The sequence below is a fragment of the Neovison vison genome, chromosome 6 (genome assembly GCF_020171115.1).
Source record: "Neovison vison isolate M4711 chromosome 6, ASM_NN_V1, whole genome shotgun sequence".
In the NCBI taxonomy this organism is placed as follows: domain Eukaryota; kingdom Metazoa; phylum Chordata; class Mammalia; order Carnivora; family Mustelidae; genus Neogale; species Neogale vison.
The window spans coordinates 99,319,963-99,340,027 of NC_058096.1; the positions used below are offsets into that span (position 1 = coordinate 99,319,963).

Sequence of the window (20,065 nt, forward strand, 5' to 3'; positions counted from 1 at the left end):
CACGTACATGACTGGCATCTTGAACATATGATTCTTTCTTTGATTGAAAACATATTCTTGTTCTTCTAATCATTAAATATGTTGTTGATATAATTTTGTCTCTATGGAAAGTAAATTCATGATAATTTCTTAAAGCTAAAAAATCATTTTTATAACACATTATTATATGTGTATATGTTGACATATAATTTATACACATATACATGTTACATATATTTCTATTCATATGAATATATGGGTATACATTTATAAATGTTGATAACTAAATGTTGTGTGAACTTAAATGATAATGGTAGGGTCATGTAGTTATTGATCATTTACTTCCTATTTTGGACTTTTCTCTATTTTCTCAATTTCAGTAGTAAAGACATTAATTTTATAATCAATGAAGCTATTTTTATTTTATAAAAAAAAATTAAAAAATAAAAGAAGAGCTGTTCTTTATAGCAGCCTCACATCTGTATTATTTGGATTTAGTTTCCCTTGAAAATAAGACTGAAGTAGTCAGAACTATAACAAAACAAATATCATCTAATGCTATCAGAATGTAGTCCACACTTAGGGAAACACAGTAGGTGAAACATCTATGAGACATGTTGACCATTTACTGCTCAAGATCATCAAGCTCAATTTCCACATTACACCAGCTTACCAGAAACCCAGCCAGCTAAACCATTTAACTTTGTCCTCCATAGCATTTATTTTATCTATTATTTTTTATAAAATTTTAGTTTAAACAGTATGACCCTGAAACCTGCATAGCTAACCAGAAGATAGCACAACACACTTAATTTTGACCTTTTGACCAATATATGTGACGTATATATGTAACAGTCACCAGTATAACAAATGCAATTGATTCTCAATCTTCTACTGTAAATGTTGTTATTGTGCTGATTTGTATCTTTTATTGGAAGCTCCATAAGGAATTATTGTCAAAAATCTTAAATTATTTGTGATGTAGACAGATAAATAATAGATGCATAGGTACTTAGAGTGAAAATTATATTATCTATCAAGCTTTCTTCATTTTCCAAGGAGTGAGGAAGCTCAGATATAAATTTTTGGAATAAGTAAGATTAGCAAGATGTATTTTGGGGTATGCTTTCTTCCTCTCTCTTTTATATAACAAAATGCTTATAAATATTTTGTTAAAAGTATTATACACTTCTTTTTTTAAAGATTTCTTTTTTACTTTCTTTCTTTAATTTAGAGAGGGAGTGGGGGGAGGGGTAGAGAGAGACTTTCAAGCAGACTCCACTCTGAGCATGGAGCCTGATGCAAGGCTTGATTTCACAACCTTGAGATTACCACCTGAGCTGAAATCAAGAGTGGGATGCTTAAACAAATGTACCACCCATGCACCACAAGTATTATATACTTCTTATAGACAAACTTAAAAATGCACAGATATACACAAAAATTAAAAATTATTTGTAATTCCATTATTTTGGAAATTATCCTCTTTAATCCAAATATGTGTATATATATATATTTCACTTTTCATAAGTCTTTTACATACTATACATAGTGTTTAATAACTTAATTTTTTACTGGCTATATAAATATTTTCCCATGTTATTAATTTGTGTTCTGTCATCAGTAATGTGTATATGTTTTAGAGTATTTAAATATTTTAATTCTTTCTATTACTTTTGGTGATAAACATTCTTATGTATGTGTCTGTGTATACATCAGCTGATTTCTAGCAATTAGAATGGTAGAGTAAATCTGCCTTTTCCTTATTAGTCATTTAATATATTGTAAGCTTTTAAATAAATCTGTAGCTTTAGAAGATCAAAGAAATTATAAATTCCTTCTATGACTATGATTCCTAGTGAGACTTACTGAATTCCAACAGCTCTGTAATCACTCATAGGCCAGAGGTGAATGGAAGGTCAGTCCTTTTTTTGTTTCTAGGTACCAGCATTGCCTCAGAGTACAACATAGGTTTTAGTGTATTCCAACTATACTTTTTTCACCATGGAAAAAAACACACAGCAAAGTTGTTGCAAATTGATATTATTGAGAGCAGGGAAGTGGAGCTAAGCTTATTCAGCCATACTTACAAGGCAATCTTTAATGACTAGAATCCCTCCTTAAGTACCATGGACCTATCATCTACTGGCCCTAGCTGTCAGATTTCACAGGCCTTCATACATATGTCTGTGGTTTCTTCTCACCTTAGAATTTTTCAGGCCATTAAGTGTAATAGATTCTTTTCTGTAGGTCTGCCTTTTCCATGGCAGGAGTCTTTTGATGTGCCACAAATATTATTGCTGGAAACATATAGCTTATTTTTCCGAAGTCTTTATTTTGTCAAGATTTGCAATATTTTATTTCCTGAAGTCTTCTGTCATCCTGTGTCAATCTGAAACAATTGTTCACTAAGCCTGCTGCATAATTTCAACCTGCAATTTTCTGTTGTTATAGATCCTCTGTGGAAACCATACCATATAGCTTTAAAACTTAGTTTATTTTTATATCTTCTTGGGACACATCTAAGAGTAGCTTCAAAAGAAAGGATGTAATATGATAAATGTATTGAATTCCTGAATATCTAAAGTTTTTTATTTTGCTCCTATTTGTAATTAGTTTGATTTCATATACAACCTATCTTGAAGATTCTAATCAGTCAGAATTTTGAAGATGTTTCTTCATTATCCTTTGGGTTTCAGTGTTGCTGTTTAGAATGCAAGGTCATTCTGATTGTTTTTCCATTAAAAATACACTTCTTTTTCTTTTGAGATCTTGTTGCAGGTTTGTCTCTGGTGTTAAGTATTGCTTCGTGAGGAGCTTCTGCAAATTTAGGCATGTCCTTCATTTCTGGTGATTTCCTTTGTAAATTTTAGTGCTTTTCTCTTCCCTATCTTTTTTGTTCTTTTTATCTGAAACCCCTCCTGCTTGGTTCTGAGAAACCTAGGTTGTTTCTCTAACTCTAGTATGATTTTGTTCATATTATCATGTCTATGTCATTTTTGGGGGACAACCTCTGATTTCTGGGAGACAACTTCTCATCTTTAAGAACTTTTTTTGAAATTTGTTATGTTGATTTTTTCTGTTTTTTTTTTTTTTCCATAGTGTACTCTTCTCCTCTCTCTTTCTGTCTTTCTCTCCTCTCTCTCTCTTTCTTTTAAATCAGACCCAATTATCTTTTTAGTTGTTCTTTGATCTCTCATAAGATATTGATTTGCTTTTTTGATAATGTCTTCTTGTCCATACAATACTGGTGTTTTCTGCAGTAATTTCTTCTTCCATTTATGTCAGTCTTTATCATGTTTCAATTTTTCCTCATATGTATGGTAATGTTTATCATTAAAACTTAAGAGACACACCCTGTCCTGAACTGTGCCTGTTGTCTATGAGTGCCAAGCCATTATGTGGTGCTCCATTCCTCCAGAAAGCAAACATTCAGCCTTCTTCCAGAAAGATGGGTAAATGTTGACATTTTCATTGTGGAAGGGGACAAAGAATAGCATGAGCAGCAGCTTTCCATGTACACTTTGAACATACTCCCATTTTTCCAATGCATGCCTCAGTCTCAATTCAGGCTGTAGTAGACTTCACTTCCTGAGTGCATTTGGGTGTCTGTTTAGTGAATTGAATCTCTTTGCATGTGTCCTCCCTACTAACACTTTATTGTTATTTTCTTTCCTCAATTAAATTATTGACAACTTATTTTCCTACACTTGATATCTTCTGTTAAAGTTTCCTCTGTGTTTTGAGAATCCTTAATAGATTTTAATATTTCCTTTTTACTTAAGTTGTGTCTCAGGAGGGAGAAGAGACAAAAATGTGTTTGACCTGCCATACTTTTATAGAAAATAGTTTTATGTTACTTTTAGTCACTCAACTTTGTCATTCAGTGTACTAATAATTGTCCTAGATATTACATCTCTCAATTATATATTTAACTTATGACTCATCAGCTTCTCTCCGTAAACGATTTAACCTAATCCATTCCTTCATTTATTCAAGTGACATCTATTGCAATGGGGCAAAACATATTTGACACAAATTTCTACCCTTAGGAAGCTTATATCATAGTCATTCATACAAGATAATGCAAATAAATAGTAGATAGATTTTTAAAAATAAAAACAAAATGCAATCTGATTAAATGCTAAAATAAGTAGATGACAGCAAACTAGATCACACAAGAAAGCAGGATTTAACTGAGTCTACAAATTAAAGGTCTTTTGTATTTATATCTGATTGAGGTTCTGGCAACTTTAAGACCTGTATTATAAGTTGCTAATAGTTGTGATTTATTGTATCTTTTAATTTATACCATTTTATTATATCAAAAAGTTACAGCATACATTTGTAGTATTTTTTCTATTTTTAGTATTTTTTCTATCCTTATATCTTTCTACATTATCATGTACATGAAATTATTATCTTAATTTTATAATTAACTTAATTTCCTTTCAAATTGGACACATGCCTATTTCATCTTTGGATTTCCCAGTCCATAATGCCCTTAGGTGGATAGCTAACACTATTTACTGAACACTTAGTATGTGTCAAATACACGGCCAAGTACTTTATATGAATTATATAAATTAATCCTCCCTCCAAGTCTGCCAGGCAAATATTATTATAACTTTGCTTTATTGATGAGAAATTTAAAGCTCAAAATTTGAGTAACTAGCTAAAGAGCACATAGCCCATAGAAATGGGGGACAAACCAGATCGGTTGTTTTTAGAGTCCTATCCTTAACTAATACATTAATACCTCCTTGCACAAAGCAGGAACACAATAAATATCTGGTGAATAGATGACTGAAACCCTTACTAATATTTTTTTATCCTTACAAATTTTACATATTTGGAGAACTTATTTTCTTCCATCCAAGTACTAACCAGCCCCGACCCTGCTTAGCTTCCGAGATTAGACGAGATCGGGCGCATTCAGGGTGGTGTGGCCGTAGACTGGAGAACTTATTTTCTATAAAATTTGTAATAATTTAGTGCTTACTAAGGGTTAAAGTTTTCTATAATCTTTTCTTCAGTCATATTGATTTGTAGTCATTCATGTAAAATTCCATTTTGTATCATCTTTGGGGGTTTTGTTTGTTTGTTTGCAAATTATAGATGCTTGTGAAATACTTTCAGGATAAACAATGGCCATTAAATTATATCGTTAGAGAAAATGGTTGATAATGGGTAGTTTATATAAATGCTTAATCTAAATGCCTAAGCCTAATAGCGTCTTATTTTTTTTTCCTTTAAGTGGATTTTGTGGAAATAGTTATTATATAATAAGGATGGTGCTCAAAATACTATTTTAATCAGAAAGTATGATCTTATATTTTAAAATTCGTATGCAATATAGATAAGTATTACAACCATAGAGCCTCGAATCAGACAGCCTGAGTATATGCCACATTTAAGCTTGAGTTTACTCCTCTATAAGTTGAAGATAAATTATTTTATTACCAAACAATACTGCAAATACTTGGAAAGTAGTAGGTATAGTGACTCTCACAGAAAAAGCATTCAATTAATATGTGTATATGGTATTTGTTTGCACATGGTATTTAGAAAAGCAATAGGAGGAATGTACTTTTCAAACAATTAATTGACCTTTCCTAGCATTTGAGATTGCTGCTTAAATAAGAAAGTTTGTCATAATGTGGTAACCTATCTTAGTCTGCACAATTCACATTAGTTATACACATACATTCTTGCAAACATAATTATTAATTCTTTTGAAATTCTTCATATATCATGTACAAATCATTTGCTAGATGCTAGGGATTTGGAAGTATCAAGAACATGAAAATCTATATAAGTCTGGTGGAATTATAGTGACCAACACAGGATGAAAATCATGATGAAGTAGAGGGTACTTAAACACAGTCTTACTGTGACTTTGTTTCCTTGATTTTATATCAGAATCCTAAAAAGGCCTTCCAGTTTCTGCAGTTCTCCATGCTGGAAGGGAGAAAATAGACTGCATCTTCAATGATTTGAAATTTGAATTTCTGATTATTGCTATTAACTGATTTCTTATATTTAAGTGTGATTTTTCAGACATTCAGTTTCTTCACCTTTAAAATGAAAAACTTCAGACTCAGTGGTTTTTAAGAACATTTCCTGATTTAAAATACTAGCTTATAACTATAACCTCTAGTAGGACTATCCCTATTTCCTTATTTTTGTCTTAGTCCAAATCATGTTCATATACTCTTATTTCACTTTCTACTCACTAATGATTGGTAATATTTTCTCCACTAGTATAGAACATAACATTGTTTTAGGTCATCAGAAAAATATTTATGTTATAGATATCAAGAAGTCAAAACTTCCATTTGCTTTTTTTTTTTTTTTTAAGATTTTCTTTATTTGACAGAGGGAGTGAGAGAGCACAAGGAAAGGGAACAGCAGAGGGAATGGGAAAAGCAGGCTTCACACCAAGCAGGGAGCCTGATGTGGGGCTCGATTCCAGGACCTGGGATCACGACCTGAGCTGAAGACAGATGCTTAACTGTTTGAGCCACAGAGGCACCCCTTTCATTTGCTTTTTATATAAATATTTTATCATTCATCTCAAGTTAGTCTGTGGTTAAAATTAGATGTCATTTAAAAAAAAAAAAGAAAAAGAAAACTAACCCACTTTCTCTTCACATCTAAATTTCATGAGAGTTGTGGTTTGAGAAAATAAAATGTGTTCCCTGGAACACTATGATATATGTGAAAACAGCTATTTATGAATTCTATAAAATGTAACAAAACTGATGGATTGGCTTTCAAGTATAAATAAATGCAAGCTTGCTTGCTTCTTTTTTTCTTTCTTCTTAACTTTATAATATTGAGGTTTATTCACATCTTCAGGACTGGAATTTTTTTTTTTAAGTTAAAGCTGTGATCTGAGAAACATAGAGCTTTAAATTCAATTCTCTTTCATGTATAGAATATTCTGTGGACCTTATAGTGAACTGATAACAATGGGTTTCTTTTACTTGCTATTAATTAGAATAGCAGAGAATTTATACTGCAGGTATCATATTCAAGCATTTTAAAAATGACATTTCTTCCTTGAGATAAATGAATATATGTAATTTCAAAGTCAGTTTTTAATGACTACTTTACCATGTCACTAGTGGCAAAATTTGAGCTCTGAAACCAGGAATCTGAACATCAGAGCTTCATTATCCCACTGAAAATGGGATTTGGAACTTTTAAATAACATAGTGGCTAAGAAATATAGTATCTTACCTTCTTCACTTAGTAACTTCTTTTTTAGTCTATCCCACTTCAAACTAGAAATTTGTCTTTTCACTAAGTAAGGTCTTATCTCAGTATTAAAAGTACATCTATTTTATTGGAGGAGAACCATGACATTTCTATCTAAACCATACTTGCCTATTACATATAGATGTGATTTTGCTATCTGTAACAGGTTGGTACTTGAAGCACTCTTTAAAATGTAATTTTCCAATATATAAGCTTCAATAATGTAGTATATCTTGATTGATTATTGGAAAGAAAAATATATCTCAGGCTAACTTAAATATGTGTTTTTTTTTTTAAATCTCCTTAAAATATTGGGGGTTATTTTCTAAGAAATACCAGAGTTGGAGACTACATTTTTAAATAATTGTCAATTACTAATAAGTTTGTCTGGATTAACTGTTTCTGAGTTTTTCTACTATCTTTTTGCACTTTATAGAAATGAGTTAAAATTGTCCTAAAAATCTACTTGAATTTATGTAATAACTACTAAACTTCCCTCATTAATATGTGAATACATATTAAGAATCTTAGAAATAATCTTTACTGTCATATTTTAAGTGAAGATACTAAATTAACAGTCATAATATAAAAGAAAAAAGATTGAGATATGATTGTACAAAATCTCTTTGGAATAAAGATACCAATATGTATTTGTAGTCAAATTTTTAAGAGGTTTTCCCCTATACCATGAACATCATAGAAAAGAAGGGTAATCATCACCCCAATAGAACCCTTTATAAAATGGAAGAGGAATATTTAATGTGACTTCCTGGGTTTTACTTTTACAATATTTTCTTTTTTGGGAAATTGCATAAAACCAGTCTATACTAACTTCTTCTGATGGCTTTGGAATAGGATATAAAATATCTATATATATCTCTATCTATCTATCTATATATATATATGGCTTTTTCATCTGAAAATAAACTGACTCGCAAATTGCTACTACAATTCATGTCCGTTAGAGTGAAAAGAGCTTTGGACTTATGAGAGAATTAGGTCTGACTTCTAGCTCCTCCATCATTATTGGCTATCACCTTTGACAATTTATTTAGTGTCATGAAACTCTGTTTTTTCATCTATAAAAAGATTTTTTCCATAATATTTAACTGGCATGTTTATTATGCAGGTTTGGCTAGACAGTGTATGTGGAAACCTATCACAAATAATTAGAGCATAGTAGGTAGGTCCTAAGAAATTTTAATTTCCTTTCACTTTTCACTGTTCAATCTAAATACCAAGAATGAGGCTATTATTCATGAAATTTAACTATATTCTGTTTATTGGGGCTTTCACAAATTCCCTTACAAAAGCTTGTGTTCTAATTCTTAAATGATTCTGTCACTGACATGAACTTAACCTCTGTAATGAAATATAGTGAAATAGCAACAACAATACTATTCTTTATCAGTTTTATCTGTTCATGTCAAGACATTTTTAGTCCCTCTGTTATGAACTTCACATATAAGGACTCAAAGAAACCCTGCTATTTCACTTTTTCTCTCTCTGGGTGTGTGGTACAATATGAAAGTTTCTAACATTTAAAAAAAAAATCATAGAAGTGATGAAAGTGTTCTGGAACTAGGTATTGGTGATGGCTGTACAACATTGTGAATGTATTAAATGATGCAGAAACAAACATTTTGAAATAGTTCATATGTGTATTTTATATTATATGCACTTTCCAACAATAAAAAAAAATCAGGCAATCAATACATGATTTTGATAGATATGGTCAAATCCTTCCAAAGATATGGTGCCAATCTGTACCCCTAAACATCACCCTTAAAAGTGATATAGAGTGTAAACTGAGAAAGTTTTGGTAAGGAGGCAAATGATCAAGTATGATGGTCTTAAGCTCCTGCCCAAGAAGGCTTTATAAATGGGAAGTAAAATATTATTGAAAGTACATTTTTATATTTAACAGCTTTGCATGCCTGATTCAGTTTATTATTATACTAAGAATACTGTTTTACTTGGCAATTTATGGAACAATCTTGGGGTGCATTTGTAGTGCAGTATGGGATATAAAGTTCAGGGTTTCTCTTGAGTTAGGTTTGTTTATGTATCATTTTACTTTATAATCTTTACATGACTGTTGTGAATAGATATACTTGAGATTTGGGCTTGCTTTTTCTTAAGTTGTATTTTATTTATTATTTATTGAAGTAAAATTGATATATAATATTAGTGTCAGGTGTACAACATAACGATTTGACAATTATACACATAATGAAATGTTCACCATTATAATGGTTGTTAGCATCTGTCAGCATATAAAGTTATTACGTTATTGACTGTATTTCCTATGTTGTATGTTTCATTCCCATAATTTACTTATTTTTAAAACTGGAAATTTGTACTCTTAATTCTTTTAACCTATTTTGACCATCCTTTTACCACCTTTCCCTCTGGCCACCACTTTTGTTCTCTGTTGTTTGTGTCTATTTTGTTTTTGTTATTATTTGCTTTTTTTTTTTTTTTTAAGATTTCACACATAAGCAAAACAAAATAGTATTTGTCTTTGTCCAGCTTTTTCACTTAAAGTAACACATTTGAGATCCACCCATGTTGTCACAAATGAAAAGAGCTCATCTTTTTTTATTGTGAATATTTCTTTGTGTCTATGTACCACATTTTAATCCATTCATATGTAGATGGACACTTGGGTTGCTTCTATATCTTGGCTAATGTAAATAATGCTGCAATAAACATAGGAGTGCATATATCTTTTTGAATTCGTGTTTTTATTTTCTTCTGGTGAATACCTGGAAGTGGTATTTCTGGATTATATGATAACTCTATTTTTAGTTTTTTGAGAACCCTCCACATTGTTTTCTAGAGTGGCTATACCAATTTACATTCCCACCAGTATTTTACAAGGGTTCCCTTTCCTTCACATTCTCACCACCACTTGTTTTTTTGTTGGTTTGTTTTTGTTTTTGTTTTGCTTTTGCTTTTTTTTTTTTTTAATTTAATTTAATTTTTTTTCAGTGTTCAAGATTCATTTTTTATGCAGCACATGCAGCACTTCATGAAATATGTCCCCTCCTTAATACCTACCCCCAGGCTTACCCAACCCACCACCCCCTCTTTGATACTATCTATTCTGAATGGTATGAAAAGATATCTTACTGTGGTTTTGTTTGCCATTTCCCTGATGTTTAGCCATGTTGAGCACCTTTTCATGTGTCTTTTGGCCATCTGTATGTCTTCTTTGGAAAAATGTTTATTCATTTTTAATCAGTTTTTTTTTTTTTTTTTTTTTTGGTGTTGAGTTGTATGAGATCTTTATATATTTTGAGTTTTTGTTTTTGTTTTTTTTTTTAATTTATTTATTTGAGAGAAAGAGAGCACAAGCAGGGGAGTGCATCAGAGAGAAAGGGAGAAGCAGACTTCTCACTGAGCTGGGAGCCCAATACGGGCCTTGATCCCAGGGCCCTGGGACCATGACCTGAGCAGAAGGCAGACACTTAACTGACTGAGCCACCCAGGCACCCCAAGATCTTTATATATTTTGGGTATTAACTCATTGGATATAACAGTTGAAAATATTTTCTTTCATTCAGTAGGCTGCCTTTTCATTTTGTTGGTGGTCTCCTTCACTATGCAAAAGCTTTTTAGTTTGATGTAGTCCCATTCGAAAAAAATCTTTTTGCTTTTGTTTCCCTTGGCTAGGGAGACATAATTAGAAAAATATTGCTAAAGTTGATGTTCAAGAGATTATTGCCTATGTCTTCTTTTAGGATTTTTATGGTCTTAGGTCTCACATTTAGGTGTTGGATTTATTTTGAGTTCATTTTTGGGTATGGTGTGAAAAAGTGGTCCAGTCTCATTCGTCAGTGGCTGTCCAGTTTTCTCAGCACCATTTATAGAAAAGGCTGTCTTTTTCTGTCTATATATTCCTGCCTCCTTTGTCATAGATTAATTGACCATGTAAGTGTGGGTTTATTTCTGGGCTCAATTCTGTTCCATCTTTTTTTACAATAATGGATGAAATTGTCTTTCCAACTGGGTTTATATTTTAGGAGCATTATTTTAAAAAAGTGATTTCTCACCAATAAAATAAAATCTTTAAGTCCTTTTCATGTGCTGAATTGGTTCCCCTGCAAAATTCATATGTTGAATTCCTAACCCACAGTATCTCAGAATGTGACTGTATTTGGAGATAGGATCTTTACAGAAGTAATTAAGTTAAAATGAGGTCATTAGGTTAGTAGCCCTAACAAAATAATATAGTCATAGCAAAGTATATCTTAGAGGCTTTCTGTGAATTTTATCAATATTAGTTTTACTTAAGGACTTTCTTTACAGTGATTATACAACTTAAATTCACCTCCTAAGAATTTTAGGTCACTTGCTAATTTCCAACAAACTTTTTCAAATAGAGGGACTACTCTGAATAACTATATTTTCTTCATATTTCACTGTAGGGTTAATGCAGATTAACACTAGATATTTGAACTGTGATTAATTAGTGACAACTTATACTTCAGTTTGTGATAGATTCATTAATGTTCAAGGGTCCTTAGTACAAAGACAGGAATATTTAGTACTGTTTATACTTTGTCTAAGTTCCAATTTATTTTAGCATTTTCTAATTATTAATATGCTACTACTATAACTAGTGAATTGTGCATATAACTAATGATATTTCACCAAACATTTAAACTGTAATTACAACTTAAAAAATGAAATGCCTCAACAATTAGAGTCTCCTTATGCTTTAATCATTCTAAAATTAAGCAAATAAAAATATAATCACTACAATCTGTTCTTTTTTCTCAAAATTAGGTACAAGATACTAAATCTGTAGATTTAAATTTGTCTCTAAACTGTTCTGATTTCTATTTTTGACTTTTGTTTTCAGCTTTATTGAGGTTTAATTGACAAGTAAATTGTAAGGCATTTAAAGTCTACAATGTGATGATTTGAGACACAAATACATTGTGGAAGTATTCCCATCATTAAGTTAGTTAACACAGCCATCACCTTACATGCCTTTTCCCCCTTCTTAGCAAGTTTCAGTTATACAATACAGTATTATCAACTATAGTCACCAATTTATATATTAGAGCCTCAGATCTTACTCATTTTGTAACTGAAAGTTTCAGATATACAATACAGTATTATCAACTATAGTCACCAATTTATATATTAGAGCCTCAGATCTTACTCATTTTGTAACTGAAAGTTTATACACTTTTATCAATTTCTCCTGATTTCCCTCACTTCTCAACCCCTGACAAGCAAACACCCTTCTACTCTCCATTTCTGAGTTCAACTTATTTTAACTTTTTTAAATCTGCCTCCTATTTTTTTGCATCTAACTAGAGAGTTAGGGTTTACAGACTCAGAGTTGCATGGCTGATACAAGTCCATTATTGAGAACCAGAGATGAGGGCTGTTAAGTGTGCATTGCAAGAAGATTCTTATTGAGTCTGTTTCCAGATGATCAGGCAGGTCCCAATAATTATTTAACTTTGCCCATTTCATCATTTACTGTCCAAATTATTGCCTCTGATATATCAGGTATATTTTGATTACGCCATTAGTCATTTCCTCAAAACTACTTATCCTTGTAGTTACAAGTCTGCTATATCTTTTCTTTATTATAAGCAAGCAGATAAAGCCAATTTTTCAGCTGTTGGTCTGTGTGGGGTCTGATCTGGTTAGCCTATTTGGTTCAGTAATATTGCAACATTTCTTTCTCATAGTCCAATTAAAGCTTCAATATTGACATATTCATGTTTGTTCCTACTCTCAATAAGTCAAATGTATACATATTCATTATGGTCATATATAGTAATACAAAAATAAGTATTGAATGTCTACAACATGCAAGACTCTGTGCTAGGTTTTATGGGATACTGCAAAGATAATCCTTCTTCCACTTTCTACAATCATTATTCTTTAGAAAGAAGGTAATGCACATATATAAATAACTCTAATGTAAGGCAGGGAAAAAATATGTGCCATTAGAGAAGTCTAGTTAAATCAGAATGATTTTTTTTAAAGGAGATTGCATTTATATCTGTCAAGAGGGATTTGGCACAATTACTCAAGAAGGCAGCATTTGGCACAATTACTCAAGAAGGCAGCATTTGAATAAGGTTTTAAATATGGACAATATTCCTTACACACACACACCCACACACATACTGGAGAAAAAGAATTTTCTAGATCAGCAATAGGCACAAAGACACAGAAGTATAAACATGGATGTAGACCTTCATGGGGAGCAAAAAAACTTTGGAGAGAGTACAGACTGACTTCATCCAGTAATTCAGTAAACTTTTAATTGGGCTCTCCCATGAATCAGAATGTGCTAGGCACAAGGGTTACCAAAATAAATAAATAAATAGAAATAAAGAAAAAGAAAAGAAAGAAAAGAAAACTCTTTCCCTGAACATTTTACTTTCTTTTATTGATAATGATTATGCCCCACGTGCTTTATTAATATTAATTACTTTAATCTTCATAACACTATAAGGTAGGTACTATATCTCCATTTTATAGGTGGAGAAACTGATGCATAAGAGTTTAAGAAACTTGATCAATTTATATAGCTAAGAAGTGACAGATATGGGATTTAAACTCAAGTATCTAGCTCCATCCTGCTATGTGATATGGTGTATTGGGAGAGAAATCTCTATAGATAAACTGTGAATGGCCTTGAGTTAGATAAGCTAAGAAGGATGACAAAATCAAAACTACAATTTAAAAAGACCATTCTGGCAACAGTGAATAAGATTGATTGGAACAGTAAAGTTCTACAGCAAGAGGGTAGCTATTCTTTACGCTAGATGACAGTCAATAAAGTTTGAGATAGAGTAGTAGCTGTGATAATACACAGAAGAGAATTTTATAGGGGTACCATTAATAGGAATTGCATAGAGAACTAGAATCAAATATAATGGCAGTGGCATCACTCAAGACTCTGTAGATTACAAGTGGCAGGAAGCCAAGTGGAACTTGTTTAAACAAAAATAAGAATTTATTGTTTCATATATTTGAATCAAGAAATTCTGTTTTTTACATTTTCTCAGATATGCTTTCCCTTATTGGCTTCATCTTTAGGCAGATTCTGTTTGTGGTGGTGAGGATGGTTTCTGGCCTCCAGAATCACATTACCCTATAGAAGCTAGAAAGTCTTCATCAAAAGGAACTATCTTTACATATGTTTCAGTCAGAAAGCAGACTATGACTCTCAGTGACTGGGTTTAAGTCAGATCCCACCAGGAGTAGAGTTTGGATCAGCCCCTTTTGAATCCTTTGGACTGAGAGAGAGGGAAGATGGGTTTTCCAAAAGAAGATACAAGACAAAAAGTAGGTCTTCATTCCACCAACATTTTGAGCTAGTGACTGAGAGTGTAACAGAGACTTTATCAGAAATATGTTATATGGAGAAAAGGTCAATAGCAAGTTTGAGAATAAAAAGAATAATTTAGAAATGTGTTGAGTTTAAATAATGACAGAGCATTTAGACAGAAATGACTAGTGAAGAGTTTGAAACTATGAAATTTGAGTTTAGAAGGAAGGTGAATGCTATTTATAAAATATTAGGAATCAAATGAGTAGGGAAATGACTACTGGAATGGTGAACTTTAATGAGATTAAGAAAAATGACCATCACAAAATCAAATACTATCACTGAAACCAAAGATAACCATTCCAATAAGACAGATTGGCCACCACATTCAAAAGCCCACAGCTGATCAAGGAAGTGCTAATAAAAAACTATTTGGTCTAGAAAAACAGCAAACCAATGGTTATCTTGGAAAGACCTTCAGGTAAAACAAAAGCTCACTGTAAGGAATTAAAGAATAAGCAGGAGATAATAAGGTGGCCAGTCTATTAAATAGCTAAATATGTGACCATGGACAAGAAACTTAAAATTTCTAAGGTTCTGTTTGCTCATGTTTAAAATAGAGATTATGAATAGTAATTGCTTCTAGTTTATAGATTTTACTTGATGTTATGTTCAAAAAGTACTTGACATAGTGCCTAAGAAATTACAAGTTCTCAGTAATTGTTAGCTACATGTGTGTGGATGATATAATGCATTCAGAAGATGTGACAGCAACCATAGCTTAAGATTTTTCCAAGACTTTTTGCAGTGAAGGAAGTGAAGGAAACCCTAGTGAGCCATGAAGTGATGCCTAGTGAGCTCATGAAGAGATGCCAGACCAGAAATGAGTTTGAAGATGACTTCCCATGACTCCTGCTCCAACTATCACTGACTAAAACTACAGGAGAGGCACTGAGGGAAAATTGCCCACTAGACCTCAATCAACCAGCAGAACCATGAGTGATAAGTTATTGCTTTAAAACACAATGATTTGTTTCAGAGTAAAAGATAAAGAGATCAGACATCATTTGTGGGAATAACAAAGTATAGGGAAGATGTTATCAAATAATTTTTGTTATGTTTGGTTTGACTGAATCAGAAAGTAGCCCTGAGATTTGCACAGGCTAAGGATTTGTATTTAGAAGGAAAGTGGCTCAGTCAGTTGAACATCCAACTCTTGGTTTTGGCTCAAGTTGTGGTCTCATGGTCATGAGATTGAGACTAGCATGAGGCTCCACACTCACTCGAGAGTCTGCTTAAGACTCTTTCCCACTCCCTCTCATTCTTCTTTTGCTTCTTCCCCTACTCAGGTTCTCTCTCTCTCTCTCTAAAAATAAATAAAAACTTAAAAAAAAAAAGATTATGAAAGATATCTATGTAAGATAACAAGTCATCTTCATTTATTTTAGATAAAACTCCCAAAGACTTCCATCATGGAATTTCTTAAAGTGTAAAAGTCTCCTAAAGCTGCTGCCTCCTCCTTCTGGCTTCTGGTGATTGGAATCACACCAAGACCAATCAGGGGGCATGGAAACTGAAGGTCTTAAACAGGCCAGAGCAGGATTTGGGGCCATTTACTACCAGGCTCCCATCTGACCCAAGAATTCTAGCTATTGCTCTTATTGCCTTCTTCTTTTACCTCAGGGCACACACAAAAATTATAAGCGCTAGGACTTAGATTCCTCTAACACAGATATTTTATTGCTTTTCACTCAGGTGAAATGGGAGGAAAGTAGATATGGTGTGGTACTTTGGCAAATCTGCCGATTTATCTTTTGCAGTGCGTGCCATGTAAACACTCCTAACTTAATGCACTGCACATGCATCATCCTGGAATGTTTAGTTTTATTGCTGCAGAAGTAATTTCCGAAGGTCATCTTATAATGGATGAAAACTTGAAGGTTCATGCAATTTATGCTCATTTTAGATAATATTGTACAACATTTAGGGACTATCAGCTTTCATTCTCTAAATGTTTCATCTAATAATTCTAAAGATAAAATATGTTATCAGCCTTTGGGAGCATATACTTCTGCTGTGAAAAAATCACACTCAAATATGGATTGGAAAATGTAAACTCTTCGACTGATTTTTCTTTAACAGATTTTTGTTCATCTCAGTCACACTTCAGTAGACTGAAGATAGGGAGGATTAAAAAAAGCAGAACATTTCCAGGGGTATAAACCTTATGAGAGAATTAACCAAAATAAAAAATGCAGCACTCTTTTTAAAGAATATATAGAAACTTGGTAAAGATCATCTCTGGGGCTATATCACACATGTTTGTTAAAGTATAGCCACCATGCAAAAGTGTTTTGACCTTACCAAAAATTTTCTTTGTTATTTATATGTTTGCAGTCATAGTGATAAAGTTCCTGATTCTTTTAATCTGATTTGAGGTGATGACGCTTTCTATTGCCACTCCCTCCTTCTTCTTTTTTTTCCTTCTTTCTTGCTCAACTTGAGTGATCTCATTAACTTCTGTGCTGTCAACTCCAGGACATCGTGGAGCTCACCTGAACCTGCCCCTTCAGTGCCCTTTTAACTATGGGAATGTTCCCGGGCACTTCAGTTCTGATGGAATCAATATCCATTTCTCTTTCATCACTCCTCAAACTTTATTCCCCTTCTCTGTATATTCTCTCAGTCAATTGGACAAAGGCTCACTTAACCCCATAGTGAGAAATCTAGTCATTATAATAATGGATTGAGACTTACTGCTGATATCCAACTTTCTTATATATAAATTAGCAATCTCATATGACTTAATAGTTTTCCTTTCCTTTTTTTTTTTTAAAGATTTATTTATTTATTTATTTGACAGAGATCACAAGTAGGCAGAAAGGCAGGCATAGAGAGGAGGAAGCAGGCTCCCCACTGAGCAGAGCCCGATGCAGGGCTCGATCCCAGGACCCCGAGATCATGACCTGAGCTGAAGGCAGGGGCCTCAACCCACTGAGCCACCCAGGTGCCCCAATAGTTTTCCTTTTCTTTAATCAAGTTCCATTAATTTTACTTGAGCGTGCCTCTAAATTCATTCATTCTTTTCTATTTTAACTTCCATTGCTGTAATTCCAGGACCTCTTAGTTGCTTATTTAAATTGTTGCAAAAGTATCTTAATTCACCCCTTGAAGTCTATTATCTTGCATTGTGATGGTTTTCCAAATACTGACATTAAATTGTTTTAAGAACAGAGAACTGTGAGCAGAGTACTTTTGTTTGTTATTTTTAATAGTGTAATATTGCTTCTTAGTATTATGTCATTCATGACCTAGAAAACTACTGTAGCTTTAACTTCAGCCACTCTCTAGTTCCCCCACCTGACCAGGTCCTATCTAACCATTCTCCTGTTGACTGTGTGGAAGGGCTTGCTAGCTCAGAAACAGGCTTCACTTTATAATGCCAGTGTAAATATCTCTCTCACTCTTCCCCTTTTGAGGATATTCTGCTCATCCTACAAATGCCATCTGTTCTAGGAAATATCCTTACTGTTCATCTTTTTAACATCAAAGCAAATGAACTGCTTTTCTCTGTATATTGTAGAGAACTCTATTATAGTAATAATCACATTGAATTAATTATAGGCCTTTATCTATTTGAAATTCCTGCTGTGGTGTTAGCTTTTTTAAGAGCATGGGCTAGGTGTTTAAATATTGAATGAATGAATGAATGAATGAATAGATGAGTGAATAAATTGGAATGTGAGTTCTCTTCTGTCCCTCAGTTTTGTTCATTCCCACATGCATGGGGCATGTCAGTCAACTCTGTCATGACTAGTCTCTCGGGGATAGCGCTAAGTAAATTTAAAGATGTCCCCAATAAGAAAGTGACTACTTGCCAGCTCAGTTGTATTGATTATTTGGAAAGAATGAAGAAATGAGTGTATATATATATATATATATATATATATATATATATATGATGTATATATAGTGTCTTTGGCAATTTTCAAAGAGTTTTCCTAAATATTAACTCACTTCTTTTATAACAACTGTGTAAAACAGGCACTGTTGCAGGGAGACACTCAGAAGTTAAAGGTATTTAACAAGGGAAAACAGCCAGAAAGCAACAGAACTAAGAAATCACATAGGATTCCTCACCAAAGCCTGCTATTTGTGTCATGGATTCAGGCGACTTGGGTTTGAATCTCAGTTTTCTCATTTAGTAGCCCAGCATCTACATTCTTCACTCCTGAACTCAGCATAATATTGTAAATGACCTGACAGAGTCCTTATGAGGGGTAAATGAACCTAATATATTTACAGTTCTTAGCAGAGTACCTGCCATTTAGTTCATACTCGACAAATGTTAGTTATGTTACAGAGGTTCTCTGGTAAAAAGGGACTACACGAGTTATCATAGCTAGAATTTCTCTTTCTTTTTCACTCTCTGGACCTCTCTCAATAATTAATTTAAGAAGCTGCTTTCAAAAGAGCATGTAAGTTGGGCATTATTACAGAGGATAATAAAATAAGGAAAGTCATGTGGACACATGGTTAGAGGCCAGCCACTCCTGCCTTGGTGGTTTCTAGATGACCTGACCCAGCCTAATCCTAATCTAGTTTCACTAAATTCATAGGAGAAACTAAGATGCACTGTTATTAGCTGAAGTGTGTCCTCCCCACTTCAAATTCATATGTTGAAGTTCTAGCTTCTAGTACCTCAGAATATGACCATATTTGAAAACACTTAAAGAAATGATCATGTTAATATGAAGCCATTAGTATAGGCCCTAATCCAATCAGCCTGGTATTCTCTTAAGAGAAAGTTTGCACACACAGAAACATGAGAGATGCCTAAGCACAGAGCAAAGACTATGTGAGGGAGCAGCAAGACAATGTCCATCTGCAAGCACAGGAGAGAGGCCTCAGAGGAAACCAAACTTACTGACACCTTGATCTTGTACTCCAAGTCTCCAGAACTGTGAGAAAATGCATTTCTGTTGTGTAAGCCACCCAGTCTGTGGTTCCATTATGGGAGTCCTTGTGAGCTAATACAGGGCTTTTGCTCATCATCATCCCACATTATAATCACGTAGAAGCCAAGACATCAGGAGACTTTTAGTGACTAGTTTCAGCTCCCACAGATCCTGCCAGAGCCATAAATGTGACTAATTCTACCTCAGGGACTGAGTTTGTGCTTCTGTGTCAAATTAATTCAGATACAATAGAAAATTACAAATGTCGGGAACCTGTGCAAAGAGCTAGTTCTTGTTACAATCATGTTTTAACCCAGGATATGTTCAATTTTGAGGAACTAAAAGGAACTAAAAGGATTAAGCATCAATCAATGGGTTCCTGTCTACTAATTGGCTTAAGAATCAGTTTCCTTAAACTTTGGGGAAATTTTCCTGAGCAATTATGCCCTTTGCTAAATGTTAATGATTCTAGATCAAGTCTATGGAAGCTTTAACAAGGTCAATGATATTAATGATTTATAAAAGAATAACGAAAATTTTGGACAATTCAAAC

At 33.1% G+C, this 20,065-nt stretch overlaps 1 protein-coding gene across 3 annotated transcripts in view; it reads left to right on the plus strand.

Annotated features, from left to right (window-relative positions):
* NAALADL2 (N-acetylated alpha-linked acidic dipeptidase like 2) overlaps positions 1–20,065 on the plus strand; it is a 1,286,203-nt gene that overhangs the window by 992,432 nt on the left and 273,706 nt on the right. The window lies entirely within an intron of this gene.